This window comes from Scardinius erythrophthalmus (assembly GCF_964197995.2).
Source record: "Scardinius erythrophthalmus genome assembly, chromosome: 4".
Taxonomy (NCBI): domain Eukaryota; kingdom Metazoa; phylum Chordata; class Actinopteri; order Cypriniformes; family Leuciscidae; genus Scardinius; species Scardinius erythrophthalmus.
Window position 1 is genome coordinate 31,577,382 of NC_138224.1, and position 15,138 is coordinate 31,592,519.

Genomic DNA, 15,138 nt, shown 5'->3' on the forward strand with positions numbered 1-15,138 from the left:
ACAGAGTCTCAGATTAAGGTAATCAAGGACAAGTGAGATCATCTTTTGGAAACCCGATTAGATTAATGGCATGCACATGTGGCTAAGGAGAGGTTGCTATAAAAACCTGGTATGGAATACTTGTAATTCATTAGTTTTAAGGAGTGTGTGGAACATGAGCAAGGCCGCCTTAATGCACGGGCTTACCTGGGCTGAAGCCCAGGGGCCTCCCAAGTTCAGGGGCCTCCCATGTTCAGGTTTATGATGAGCTGAAAAGGTCATATTGTTTTAACTTGTCAGATTTGTCATTGTATGTCGCTAGTCGCTTGTGGACGTTGGTAGTGCTGTCGCTCTAATGTTATTGTTATGTATGGTGCGTTCACACCAAACGCGAAAAGAGCGTCTGGCGCGAGTGATTTCAATGTTAAGTCTATGCAAAGACGCGTTTACGCGCGTCTAGAGGTCCCGCGGCGCGAATGAGGCGTTGCGGTTCGTGTCCGCTCAGTGCCGCTAACGTCTCCGCTTTGGGGTGTCTGTTGCGAGTGTGTTTAATCGACGTTTTTTTCAACACACAGTAGCCTATAATCATCAGCGATGCACGCGATTACATTTAGAAATAGACAAGCTTTGTTTCCAAATGCACCAAGCAATGATCCTTTCAATTTTATAAACTTTTATAAACCCAGCCAATATAATCACAATGAACTTATCCAAAATAAAATCTTTAACATGTAGGCTATATAACAACTGCAAAGCATCTCATTTGTAAACAAAATGATTTACGCACTAAATCCAGAATAAACTCACTGACACTGTCGACAGTTTCTTTTCCATGCATCATTTTATTATATCCATGTTTGTGTTTAGTTACTGTCAAATCATATAAAACAGTGAAATCGCCCTCGAACTCTTCTGTCTCTCCTGCACTCGAGACGGTGACGGGAGCTGAGCTCCACTTAAGGCTTCTTTCCTATTGGTTGTCGCTCGCGAAAATCGCTTCTCATTTGCATAAAGTTGAAATTTAGTTGCTGTGTGTGGTTGTTAAATAAAGTTTCTTGTGTTTATTTGCTCAGTGATATGTTGTTAATAACAATATTAAAATTGAAAACAATATTAAAAAAAAAAAACTCACTGTTGTAGGTCTCGAAAGAATCTAATGCATTATGTGATGTAGATTACCTAGATATTTCACTTTTTTAAAATGAGACTCTATAAATAGAGGGGATGGGGGGCCTACAAAACCTCTCAGCCCCGGGGCCTAACATTAGGTTAAGGCGGCTCTGAACATGAGTCACTACACTTAACCAAAAAATGGATAAAGGCCGAAGAAAACGGTCAAAAAACTTCAGTGAATTTGAGAAGACCCTTTTTAAACAAATTGTATCAAACTATCCTGTAATTGAAAACAAACAGAATGATTCAGGTACAGAAAACAAGAAGAATAAGGCATGGATTTCCATATTGAATGAATTCAACTCAAATGAAAAAGTAACCAAACGGACACTCCAAGAAGTTCAGGTAAAATTTATTGTTGCCCCATTCTTACAAATCAGTCAATTATAAATGTTTTCATTAATGAAATGTAAAAAGAAAACAATATTATATAGAACTCCTACTTCAGAGTATATATTATCTTGTAAAGGTCCTGTGGAAAAACATAAAAATAAACCTGAAAAAAACAACTGCTGCTACGCGTCAAGAGCGTTTCAAGACAGTTGGGGGACTCCCAGTTCCACCAGACACAGAGGAGTAGGGGGACTTGTTGGCTGGGATTATTAAAAGTCAGCAACCCCTGGAAGGTATTCCAGATGATGACCATTTGGACAGTTCAGGTGAGGAATCTTTCAAAGACTCATTTGATAGGACACGTCTCATTTACAGTAACATGTGCTATCCCATCCAACATAATTAAATGTAAGTCATGTCTTGTAACAAAAATTATGTAATGACCTTTATTGTTGAAGTCAAATGTAATTTGACCTACATTTTTTTTCCATACAAAGATGACCTGATCTTGACACAGGACTTGGGGGGCGCAGGGAACAGTCAAGATGCTCAAATGAATCCAGCAGCAGCCAGCACCAACATGCAGCAGCATCCAGTCTCCTGCAGTAGCATTAGGCTACGTTTACACGGAAACGATCTGAAGAGAAAACGCAAAAGTGATCACTTTTTATTCTGCGTTTAGACGAGCGTTATCGGGGGGAAATCTGCGTGCATACGGTGACGCAAAAGTGTGTGAAATTCAATGTAGTATGCACTCCAGGCGGCTAGGTGGCAATGTGAAGCACTGATCGGTGCCTTCACTGTCTAGTAAACTTTTGCGTTTTTACCATTTAGACGGAAACGCCACGGTGGAGCGTTTTTAAGATTTCCACTCTGGAGGGTGGTTTCACTTTTTTGCGTTTTTAAGCCCCGAAAACGCCGTCGCCGTCTAAACGAAAGGCACATCTGATAAAATATTTTTACGTTTTCACCCGCGAGCGTTCTCGTGTAAACAGGGCCTCAGTCAGCATCCAGCAGTCTCTAATCCAGGCAGCAGGTCAAGAGGGAAAAGGATGAACGTTCATGAGAAACTTGCCATAGAGTTCCATGAATGTAAATTACAATATTTAAAAGAAGAACATGAAGTCAAAATGAAAATTCTTCATCTTGAGTTGTCTATGAAAGAGAGAGACATGAAGCAGCAGCAGTTTCAATTGTCTTTGGAACAAAATCTCAGTTAAATAAATAATTTCATGATTTTTTTTTTTACCTGTCTATGCCAATCATTTATGTATCACTCAAGGCTCATTTATGAGAAGTGCTGCAAAGCAAAAGCATCTCTGTAAGCAAGTCCATTTCTGTCATTGGCTAGCTCAGCGATAGGGACATGTGTCACATGTCTGTCCTGTCTTGTTCTACACTTGGGTGTCTGTTATGTTGAGCCATGTGCTTGTGTTATTGTTAGCCCCGCCCTACTTGTTATCTGATTATTGTTTGAGTTCTCCCACCTGTTCCCCCTGATTAGTTTCCCTTTATTAGTTCCCTCTTGTTTGCAGTCTGTGTGGATCGTTCTGTCATGGTAGTCAAGGAAAGCGAGGATTCACTTCGTTCTGTCATGGTAGTCAAGGAAAGCGAGGATTCACTTGCAGGAAAGGAATTTATTTAAAAAAATAATAAACAAGAACAGAACAAAAAACTCCCTCGTGGGGGAAAACAAGACAGGCCAAAAACTCAAGAACATAACATGGTGGATCGTTGTCTCTGTTTCCCCCATGTTATGTTCTTGAGTTTTTGGCCTGTCTTGTTTTCCCCCACGAGGGAGTTTTTTGTTCTGTTCTTGTTTATTATTTTTTTAAATAAATTCCTTTCCTGCAAGTGAATCCTCGCTTTCCTTGACTACCATGACAGAACGATCCACACAGACTGCAAACAAGAGGGAACTAATAAAGGGAAACTAATCAGGGGGAACAGGTGGGAGAACTCAAACAATAATCAGATAACAAGTAGGGCGGGGCTAACAATAACACAAGCACATGGCTCAACATAACAGACACCCAAGTGCAGAACAAGACAGGACAGACATGTGACAACATGTTGGTCATCATCATCTTCAATATCAGGGTCTGGGCAGCCACACTGTTTAAGAAAATTATGAAGCACTGCTGTTGCAATAATAACAATGCAGCACCTCCTAGGTTCAAACCACAGTGTATTTCGGAGACACTGGAAACGATTCTTCCATACACCAAACATGCGCTCTATTAGCTCTCTGGTGAGCATGTGAGCTTGGTTATAGCGCTGTTGCTCTGGTCTGACTGGATGGAGATAAGGGGGTGAACAATAAGTTTGTCTGTGCATACCCACTGTCACCAAGTAGAATTCCAGAGTGTTGTCTTGTTTCAAACTGACCGTACAAAGAGGAGTTGTGGAAAATCCTTGAGTCATGAGTTGAACCTTTCCAACGTGCAACAATATTGGAGAACTGCATAGTGGGAGTGCACACTCCTTGTACATTTATTGAAAACCAGTTTTTACGATTTCTGAATTCCTCAGCATCTGCTGTAGAGGGACACTTGATGGGAATGTGGCAGCCATCGATACAACCAATGACTCCAGGGAAGTTCCCATATTCATAGAAATCTACCTTGTAGGTGGCCTGTTCAGCAGCATTTGGGAATTTGATGAAATCCTTTTTCAGTTCACATATAGCACTGCAGACTTTGTGTACTATTTTGCACACTGTTGATTCACCTACACCACACAAATCCCCAGTTTCACAATGGAAGGTTCCACATGCCAAAAACCTTAAGGTAATTAATATTTGTAAGGAAGGAGAAATAGGGGTGCCCCTGACTAAGTCACCTGAAAGCTTGGGCTGCAGCAAACCAATTATTTCTGTTGCATTTTCCTTTGACATACGGAAACGGTCAAGAAAATGTAAATCATCAAAATCATTTAGTGGGTTGCTCCTGTCATTCAGCAACCTTCTTTCTGGTCTTGGTGGTGGTCTCTGATTGTCGTTGAAATAGTTGAGGTAATCCATTTTCTGCTACTGTGGACGTGAGCCTTGAGGCAAGAAGTTTTTAATCTGAGGTTAAACCTGCTTCTGACCAGGTTTAATTTAAGACTTCATTTAGATCTGAATTAGGTCAAATCCTACTTCTAGAAATCCAATTGTTTAAGTCTAGACTAGTGCAAGTCTGAGACTATTGTAATCCATGTGTGAGAAAGCTACTTCAATAAATCCAGGTTTAAAATGACATTTAGTCTACGACTAGGCTTAATCCCCATACGGGAAACCGGCCCAAAATGTTTAATTCTTGTTTAAAGGCTTTTATGGCTGTTGTTTTGAGTCGTTTTAGACTATATGCTTCTTGTTTCTTTGTATTTTTATTTTGAAAAAAGTGTTGCAGTGTAGTAAAGACAGGGAGAAGATCATTTATATCTACACCACCTCCTTTTCTGTTTGATCTGTTCACATTAAAAAGGTCTTATCCATCGAGTTTGGTGTCACATTCTCTGTTCTCATTGAGCCAAGTCTCTGATATGGCAATAATATGAAATTTAGAAAACTGAAAAGGCAGCAGAGCTATGAAGGAGCCATGGACGCTTACTTTCTTCCTCAGGGGTGTGTGCAGGGCGCTCACATTTGGTCATTGTCTCACCAGATACCCAGTGTGCACATTGGGAATGTGATACAGGATTAAGATCCACTTCTCTTTTAACTTCTTCACACTACCCTGACATGTTGTGACACAAAACCAGATTTGGTTTGTGACCATTCTGATCCACTCAAACAACTCTTCATCGTTTTTTGATAGACTTCACAATGTGTCAGAGGTCATACTCATGCTGTATTGATTTATATTCCTAACGCATGACTTTCTGAACTGCAGTGTGGCAGTCGGTTATCAAAACAGATTTGGTCACAATATAGGCCCGGTTTCACAGACATGGCTTAGCATAAGCCAGGACTAAGCCTTAAAGGGTTACTTCAGGATTTAGCATTAAGCTTTGTATTAGTAGAAAACCAGTAGTATTTTCGAATTACCATGCTTTCCCCCCTCATATCCCCCTGAGAGGAGAGATTTATGTATTTTTTGTCTGGAAAAAATCCTCCGATGACGCAAAATTCGTCATTTTGCGTCATCGGAGGATTTTCTGTCCAGAGGCTAAAGACTACAGCCAGTAGATGGCGTTGTTCCGCATGTTTTCAACCCGCCCATACAGGGTGGGATCTCACTCACAGAATGTACACAGTATCAGCCGTCTTTCTTTGGAAGCTAAGCTAGCATGCTCTTGTTCTGTGGAGAAAGCTGAATAATAGGAGAAAGCTGAGTAAGTAGGGGTTACCATCTTCCTTTTCCCGGACTTGTCCGGCGGGCGAGACTGTTAAAAATGTCCGGGATTCGGCTTTTGCGTTCTGCGGTCGCCATTCATTGTTTACATGCACACCTCTCGTTTCAATCTAACTGAATTAATTCCGATCGGTGAATCTGACTGTAGTGTTTACATGAACGCTAAACATGTGATCGGTTGATGTGCGTTTTAACATTGCTAAGAAAATTCCCGCTCCTCCGTGAGAGATGCGAGACCCGGCGCGTCTCAGTAATGAAGCCACCGGCCTCGCGCCGTTCTCCCGCGGCCGTCAGCCTCGTCCTGCTCGCCACAGTAAACATGATGAATGGCGACTGTAGAACGCAAAAGCCGAATCCCGGACATTTTGGGTCTCTAAATCCCTGGCAAACTCATCACTTACATAGGCTAGCCTTGTTGTTTTCAACTGTGCTCTCTAACCGGTAGGCGTGGCCTTCTAAGGCAGCGAAGCAAGTGCATTCTGGGAGTTGTTGTCTTTCATCCACATAAGCCAAAAATACATTTTCTGGCTTTTCTCAGTCTAGAAAGCTCCAAATTCAAAAATTTCTCCACATTTCTTCTACTTAAATGACCTATTTTAAATACACATTCATCTTCCCAGAGGTGAAGTATCCCTTTAATGTGTACTAGTTAAACTGGGGCATTTAAGTACCTTTCATGAACGTGGCTTAAAATAAGCTTAGTTAGTCTGAGACTACAGAGTCCTGGAGTAAATTAAGTAAGCTTAAATGAAAACACCTGGGATAGACCTGATTAAGTTGAGTATAAGCGCATGCTGTTGGGCTGATGGTGCTCATAAAAACCTGGAATGGACCAGAAAACATTATTATCGGTGTACATTTTGACGCAAAGCAATGGCAGATGCAAAAAGAATTCGTTCCAAAAACTTCAGTGAGTATGAAAAAACACTACTGAAACAAATTTTGACCAACCATCCAGTTATTGAAAGTAAAATCCACACTACTGCTAGTGAGCAAAAGAAAAGGAGTGCTTGGAATGCAATTTGCAATGAATTTAATGCAAATGAAAATGCAACCACAAGAACAATACAACAACTTCAGGTGAGATTTCTTCATTATTATCATTGCTCATTTCTCATATTCATATTTTTGGGACAATTTATAATGAATGATTTTTGCCTGTATAGACTCTGTGGAAGAACCTTAAACTGGCTTTAAAACAACAGAATGCAGAGATCAGAAGACAGCGATTTACTACTGGTGGTGGACCACCAAATAAAGACAAAACTGATTAATTGAGTGACTTGCTGTCTGGAATAATACAACACCAGCAACCTCTGGATGGTATACCAGATGATGATCACTTGAACAGTTCAGATGAAGATCTGAGCACAAATGGTATGTTAGAAAGAAATTGATTTCTTCCTTTGGTACATATATTCCACTCTGTCATTTTTTATTCTTCTTTCATTGTAAGGATCATGTGAATTTATTTGTGCCTCTGTTTTTCCCCACAGAAGAAAGGAATCTGAACGGGTTGGAAAAGGCAGAGCACAGTGAGTGTGTGCCTTCCACATCTGCTCCTGCATCCCTGAGAAAAGATGCTGCCACCACCTTTCAGCAGAGAACAAGCAAGATGACCATCCATGAAAAGTTAGCCAGAGAATTTCATGAGGAAAAAATGAAATATCTGAAGGAAGAACATGAAATGAAAATGAGAATTCTACAGGTTGAATTGGATATGAAGTTGGAAGAAAGAGGTATGATCCAAAAACGATACAGTAAGGAGGCAATTGTGATTACCAGCCATGGTGAACAATATGATGTATAAACAATAAAAACAAAAATAAACCTTTTGTCATTTAGATATTCATGACTGAGTGTATTTAAACAACCACAAACTACATTTTCAACCAGTATTGGTTTAGTAATTTTTTTTAATTTTGCTGCACACTATTTTAATTTTGTACAGAACAAAAATTATCAAGGCAAAATAAGGCATAATGAATACATTCCATATTGAAATACATCTCATCTAGCTGAAGTGCTGCAATGTGAAAGCAACTCTGTGTGCAAGTTCTCGTTGGTCACTGGCTGCCTCAGTCATGGGCACATCTGCTTCATCGTCATCTTCCATTGGAGGATCAGGACAGCAGCGCTACTTCAGGTAGTTGTGCAGCACCGCTGTAGCAATGATGACCTTGCAGCATCTCCTTGGCCTGAAGCGAAGTGTATTACGTAAACACTGGAATCGATTTTTCCATATTCCAAACATGCGTTCAACCATGCCTCTTGTCCTCTTGTTGTATCTATGCTGCTCAGCTGTTGTGGGATTTATGTATGGAGTGAATAAAAAGTTACTCTGACCATATCCACTGTCACCAAGTAGAAGTCCACTATACTGTCCAGTCTGAAACTGAGCACATAATGAAGAGTTGACAAAAATCCTTGAATCGTGAGTTGAACCTTTCCAGCACGCAACAATGTTTGAAAACTCTAAATTAGGTGTGCATACACCCTGAACGTTGATAGAAAACCAGTTCTTACGGTTCCTGTACTCCTCAGCATCAGGGGTTGATGGACACTTGACAGGAACATGACATCCATCTATACAGCCAATGACACCTGGGAAGTGCCCATATTCATAGAATTGCACTTTATATTTGGCTTGGTCAGCAGCATCAGGAAACTTTATGTAAATACTCCTCAGTTCACAAATGGCTCTGCTGACTTTGTGAACTATTCTACACACAGTTGCTTCACTGGCACCACACAAATCACCAGTTTCACGGTGAAAGGTCCCGGACGCAAAAAACCTCAGTGTGAGCAGAACTTGGAGAGAAATGGGAAAAGGCCTTCCTCTCAGAGACAGACAGGAAAGTCTAGGCTCAAGCAAAGATATTATCTCCACTGCATTTTCCTTGGACATACGAAAGCGGTCTTGAAAAGCTGTGTCATCAAAGTAATGTAATGGATCACTCCTATCCACAAGTACTCTGGCTGGCCTCTGTTGTGCATGTTGGTTTTCATTTAGATATTCCAAATATTCCATGCTCCCTCACAAACAGTACTAAGCAGGAGTTAAACCTGCCTCTTTGAAGGATTAATTTAAGATTCAATTTAGTCATAGACTAGCTATAATCCTTCCTCTTGCAATCGGCTTTGTTTAATCCAGAACAGGCTAAATCTTTGACTATTTTAATATATATCTGTGCAAGTCGCTTTGAGTTAAGACAGCTCAAGTGGGCAGTTTAGTCTGGGACTAGGCTTAAGCCATGTCTGTGAAACTGGGCCATAATCTCCTAACTTGGAAAGGCACTTCTCCAAACCATCCACCCCAAGTCAATAACTGTTCCTCACCTCTGTCACTTTTACAGTTTCCTGTGCCACCATAAACGTTGACTTAATGTCCAAATAATAGCATTATGACCTGGGCTGTCATATCTGCAGTCTCCTGACAACATTACCGGCTCATAACATGAAGTGCTCAGTTGAGCCTCATTGTGTACTATCCAGGCATTGTTGACCTCTGGGATGACAGCCCTTCTGTATGTTGAACCACTATCACACACCTCCACTGACTTTTTGAGATGGTTGTCAGACCAATGGTGTCACACACCTCCATGAATGGACTACACTCGTTTCCAGTGACAAATATAGCCGCAGGGACAGAAACATTGCATTCCATAATTCCTCCAACTAATGGCTGAGAATGACAGATATAATAATGGCCATCAATAGACCCCTTCACGGTTGACGTCACAGGAAAATTCTAAGTTCGCAGTGCGCATGTCGGGGTCAGAAAGTTCATTCTATCCCATTGAATTGTGTGTTAACCAGAGAATTTCTCGTCAAGAAAAAATGCCTACTTGTTGCGTCGTGGACTGTGAAAATCACACCAGTTGTTGAGTCAAGTTTTTCAGGATTCCTGCAGGATCTCATCCGTTTAAAAAAAAAAATAGACGACATCTGTTCAGATCTATTTTTTTTTTTACAGTCTATGGTTCAGATAGATACTGCTATCTGCTAAGTAGCATGACACAGGTCACAATTAATGCCAGATATCGAACTTCACCTAACTATTAAACCAGTCTACAGTTTACAGAAAACGTTTGTTTACTTACCAGGGCTTAACTATACCTTTGCTGTGTAGCGACAATGCCTGACATGCGGTCACATGCTGTTCCAATTAGTAATTCCTTGTTTCCAAACACATCCTTCGTTGTCTTTTTAGACAACGGGTCTGTCCACGGCGTCACTAAGTCTGCTTGGACATGTCAAAATGGCAATCTGGTGCTCCCCAGAGGGACATTTTAGTCACAAAAGGAAACCTGTTCTGGACAATCTCCTCTAAAACCCCCATTTCAGCATGGACTTCCTGTGACTTTACAGCCTCGTGACATTCCACACACACACACACACACACACACACACACACACACACTCGTGGACTTTCAACCAGAAACCCACCACGAGATGCAACTGAAGCACATTTCCATATATGGACTTCCACATAGTAAAATTTCATTTTACCATTCATTACAAATTTATAATAGAGGTGTGACTTGCTAGAGTAAAATCTTTAATTCTGAAGGTTCATGAAAGAAGTTCCTCAATAGTGTCCTGTGGTAACCCTACCTCAGACCATAAAACTTTACAACCCAGGAAAACTAACATTCCAGCGAGTCACGTCCCAAACGCACCACACACACACACACAGATTTCCCATTGACTTACCCACATAGGACATTACCAAAATGGTGATATATTTCTGAGGTGCCTTTTGTTATGACCATGTCATATTGGGGTGTCTACGATTTTGTCATGTGTTAATCAAAACTTTAAATGTGTATAATTCTGCATATCTCCTGTAACTTTGCATTTCTACAACCTTCATGTGATGTGTCTGATGGAATTCTCTCAACATAACAGAGCCAAATTCCAATAGCAGAATGCAGTAATATACATTGTTTACACATTTCATATTTCTGGAACTGGAAGGTTCAAGTCAATCGTCCCTGTAACTCGAGCCAGGAGATCCAAACGAACAAAGGATCTTCCCGCTTGAAAGATCTCGACAGCTGATTCGTCCTTCACGAAGAAGGGGGGCGGTACATGGGACACTGATAAAAGTCCAAACCTTCAGTTTCCTCTCTCTCTTCTCTCTTCGATCTCCTCTTCTCTCTTCGACAGCTCTGACCTCCTCCTCTCCTCCCCGGCAGCGCTTCTCCAAGGATCATCTGAAGAAGGCCTTAGTCTTCTCCTCGGACGAACACATGTTCGAGTCGTAGCTGCCGTTCTTTGCAACTAAGTTATATCTTGCCTCTTCCTTCAAGGAAGATGAAGACGAACTTTCTCGGTAACGTTACATTTCAGTGAGCCTTTTCAAGCTTCCCGCGACACCGGAAGACGCAGTCGAAACAGGACCTCGTCCGCGCTTTCAGCATCAACCAAACAGAGAACAGACTTGCAAGTAGGCCTATATTTATCTGATAAAAGCTGCTTTCCTGGGGTCCGGCTTTTAGGTTTCTGTATGTAACAATTACTAGCTTTTCCTCTTCTCTTTTCTTTCTCTCTTTCTTTCATTTCATTCTGATCAATTATGTTATTGTTTGGTTATATGTTGTTTGTTTATTGTTTGCATTTTTACGTACGTTTATATTCGTAGCTCATATAATCTCTAGTTTTGCATTTATTAAAATTCATAAATACTTTTCACTGCCTCTGTGTTTGGAAATCCACCTTATAAGTCAATGAAACTTTAAAAGATCCAACTATAAGCTACAAAGCTCGAAATATAGACTACTTGAGTAGTTTTAATTAATAAACTCAGGAAGTTTGATGTCCGTGGCCAGGACATGAAACTCTCTTGAAGTTTGTGAATACCTCTTCTTGACTGTAATGATTTTACATTTGTTTCGCTGGACGAATTAAATGTTGGTCAGACAGTTATAGAACAAGGTAATCTCGATAATTGATAAAATAAATGTACATGCGACTTATGAATTATGACCATGAGTCATAAATATTAATATTCCCAAGATTCCCCATATTCTTGAGCTAATTCATATTTACCCAGAGTCGTAAACGCTACAGTTGTCACAATAACTGTCATATAACACAATAACACTACAAACACAAGCATCTTTGATCGTAGCATTGTCCCTGTCTGCCCGTTTATTATATAAAAAAATACACATACTTAGTGTTAAATTTGAAAAAGTACTGTTCAATAGAACTGTTTGGTTTGTTACCACAGTTATCTGCGTGGTTCCTCTGCGATGAAGATCCACATTTGCGGCTATCCAACACGAAAATGCATGCAGCAAATAAGCCGTTCACAATATTTTCTTCAGATAACTCCAAATTTCTCCCATACACTGGACTTGATTTTTGATGACTGTCGACAACTTTACAATCTCCACTAGCTATTCTTCTCTTTAACTCCTCAGCATCCATCTCGACGACTGCAAGCAGGTCGCGCGCGGTTATGATGCATTTTTAAAAGTGAAAGATCCTGGGAGGGCGTGGGCAAATAAACTGATGTGGATTTTAAATTATTTTATCAACTTGAAATACAGGCATATTTTTGTAGACGTGTTCCTAAAAATATGAATATATTTTTACGTTTGCATGTGATTGTTTTAAACCCGTGTTTAGACCCGTATTTCCCCCGTGTCCGACCCGACACAGTTGGATATTTTTCACAAGGTTTGAGCAAAACCGTCACCCGTCCGAACCCGTGCAGGACTCTAATCAGGCAGACAATCGCCATTAGCTAAAACAAGTTTATTATGGTTCTGTTCCCGTTCCTGTGATGGCAAAGACAGTGCATACCCTTGACACAATATGGCGGTCTATTAGCCGCATCATTTTTCTGACCCCATGCTGCGCACGCACCCAACCTAGGCGTTCGATGTTTACAAACATTGAAGGGGTCTATACATTCTGTGGTTATCCTAAGGCCAAATCCACATTTAAAGACTCTTGGTGGCCTCACCAAACATTTGCCACAACATTCCCAATGGCACACCCGAAAGAGCTTCAGCAATTCACCTGTAGAGACAACACTTTTTCTATCTTGTAAGATATTTGGTTCCTCATTCTCAATATCACTGACACTTTCAACCCCACTATTGATGCTTCCCTCCTCTGCTAAATCAAACTCATCATCATAATCTTTATGCTTCCCTCCTCTGCCAAATCAAACTCATCATCATAATCTATATGCTTCACTCCTCTGCCAAATCAAACTCATCATCATTATCTTGACCAACTAATGAGACCTTATTTAAAAAATGATACCTATTGTTCTTTACATTTCTTTTGTACTTTAACCAGTGTACTAGTTTACTGGCATTTTACTGTATCTAAATGTTCAGTTATTTTTGTTATCAGAAAAAAAAGTTATGAAACCTGTTTATAGTATGGTAAAGTTTTTTTTTTTTTTGCAACATATTTCAATATTGTGACAATACCGTGAGAAAATGTCACAGGCGAGCGCCAGCGGGCCGCCCACCCCTAGCTTGCGTACCGCCCCTGAGTAGCTGACCGTGGGCACGAAGGAGGCAGACACAGAATTAAAAATAAATATGTTCTTTATTAAATGCTAAAAACAGTCTTAAGTCTCTTCAGCATTCTCTTTTTCAGGGCTCAGACAGAGAGAAGAATGAATATAATTCACAGCTTCCACGTTCTCTTCTTCAGGGCTCAGACAGAGAGAGATATGAACATAATATGAACGTAACTCAGCAGTTTCAGACAGAGAGAGGAATGAACATAATTCACAGCTTCCGCGTTCTCTTCTTCAGCGTTCTCTTCTTCAACAGGGCTCAGACGGGGAGAGGAATAAACAGCTGTGACTGCGAGTGAACAGCAGAAACACAATTCCCACACACGTCTATTTACCAACACACTGCAAGGTTTCACTCATGCTCATTTCCACAATAAAACTGCAATTCAACAGACTCACAGTGCAACCAAGGCTTACAACAGCAAGCCAGCCGAGGTCCTCTCTCTCTCTCTCTCTCTCTCTCTCTCTCTCTCTTCCCCGCGGCCTCCCTCCGCTGCTTCGGCCTCTCTCTCTTTCTCTCACCTGCTGCGTGCGCCCCTTCCCAATCCTTCCTCGCTCCCCCACTCTCCTCCGTTCCTCTCAATGTCAACCTCTTTTATGTTCCTCATGGTCCAATCGCCCTTCGGGATCTTTCTCTGCCGCACAGCTGACAACAATCGCGCTCGTCACCTCTCTCTCATTGTTTCTCCCTGCTTCCGCGTTTTCCCGGAACCGGTCCCGTGTCTCGCCGGAAGCGCTCCCCGTACACAACTTCCGCCAATAAGGTTCCGCTTTTAGTCACCCTTTGACAAAAAGCTTCAGCAATTATCGAACATGAGAATTTGATACCATGGCAGGACAAGTCCCTAACCGGTTGTTAAGTCGAGACGTAACCACTCTCCGATAATACTGTTTCCGGGTCCAAAGGCCGGGTCCTCTCTACCTACCTACCGCTTTCGCTCGCTTTTTTACATGCTGCAGTGCTGTGTCCTCTTTCTCTGCGACTTTCCACTCTCCTGTTTTTGGAAGTGCTTCTTTCTAATTTCAAGCTACAATATTATTCTGATTGGACTGTCCAAATGATGTAATGCCCCTAGTTGATCAATTGCTCCTGACCTTAATGAAGCTTAGATTTTATTGTGGCCACATAGACCTTGCAACAAGGTTAAATTGTAGCACAGACACAGTAACCAACATCTTAATCACCATCATTAGTGCCCTGTTTGACGTTTTGTATGTCGATTTGCTTGAGAACAACATCCCCTCCTCCACAGCCAAGAATCAAGCATCGCTGCCAGACTGCTTCCAGCCCTTCCCTAACTATAGGATGGTGCTCAACTGCACAGAGGTTGCCGTCTCTAACACAGAGAGGCTTGATACACAGTGTCATTTGTACAGCCAGTACAAAGGACGGACCATACTTAAGGCTTTAATCGGTGTTGCGCCTAACAGAGTTATTACCTGTGCCAGTGACCTGTATGGTAGGAGTGCCTCAGACAAGGCAAAAACAGCTGACTTCTCCAAAATTTACAACCAGGTGATATGGTTATGGCAGACAAGGGCTTCGCAAATGGGACATTTTGCCAGAGGGAGTTTCCCTGAACATCCCGTCTTTCCTTGTCAATAGACAGTTACTAGGATACATGTGGAGCGTTCAATTCAGCGACTGAAATTGTTTCACATTTTGGACCACATTCCATACCAGTTCAAACAAAATATCAACAAGATACTTAAAGTGTGTGTGTGTGTCTTACAAATTTACAAACACCCATTTTCCGTGAAATT

General features: G+C 41.2%; 1 protein-coding gene and 1 pseudogene across 3 annotated transcripts in view; one reads left to right on the forward strand and one right to left on the reverse strand.

Annotated features, from left to right (window-relative positions):
- LOC308689724 (uncharacterized protein) overlaps positions 1-15,138 on the forward strand; it is a 461,468-nt gene that overhangs the window by 423,567 nt on the left and 22,763 nt on the right. The window lies entirely within an intron of this gene.
- Positions 7,837-8,853, reverse strand: LOC308689379 (putative nuclease HARBI1; annotated as a pseudogene). The gene has a single exon. The product of its transcript is annotated as a putative nuclease HARBI1 (transcript).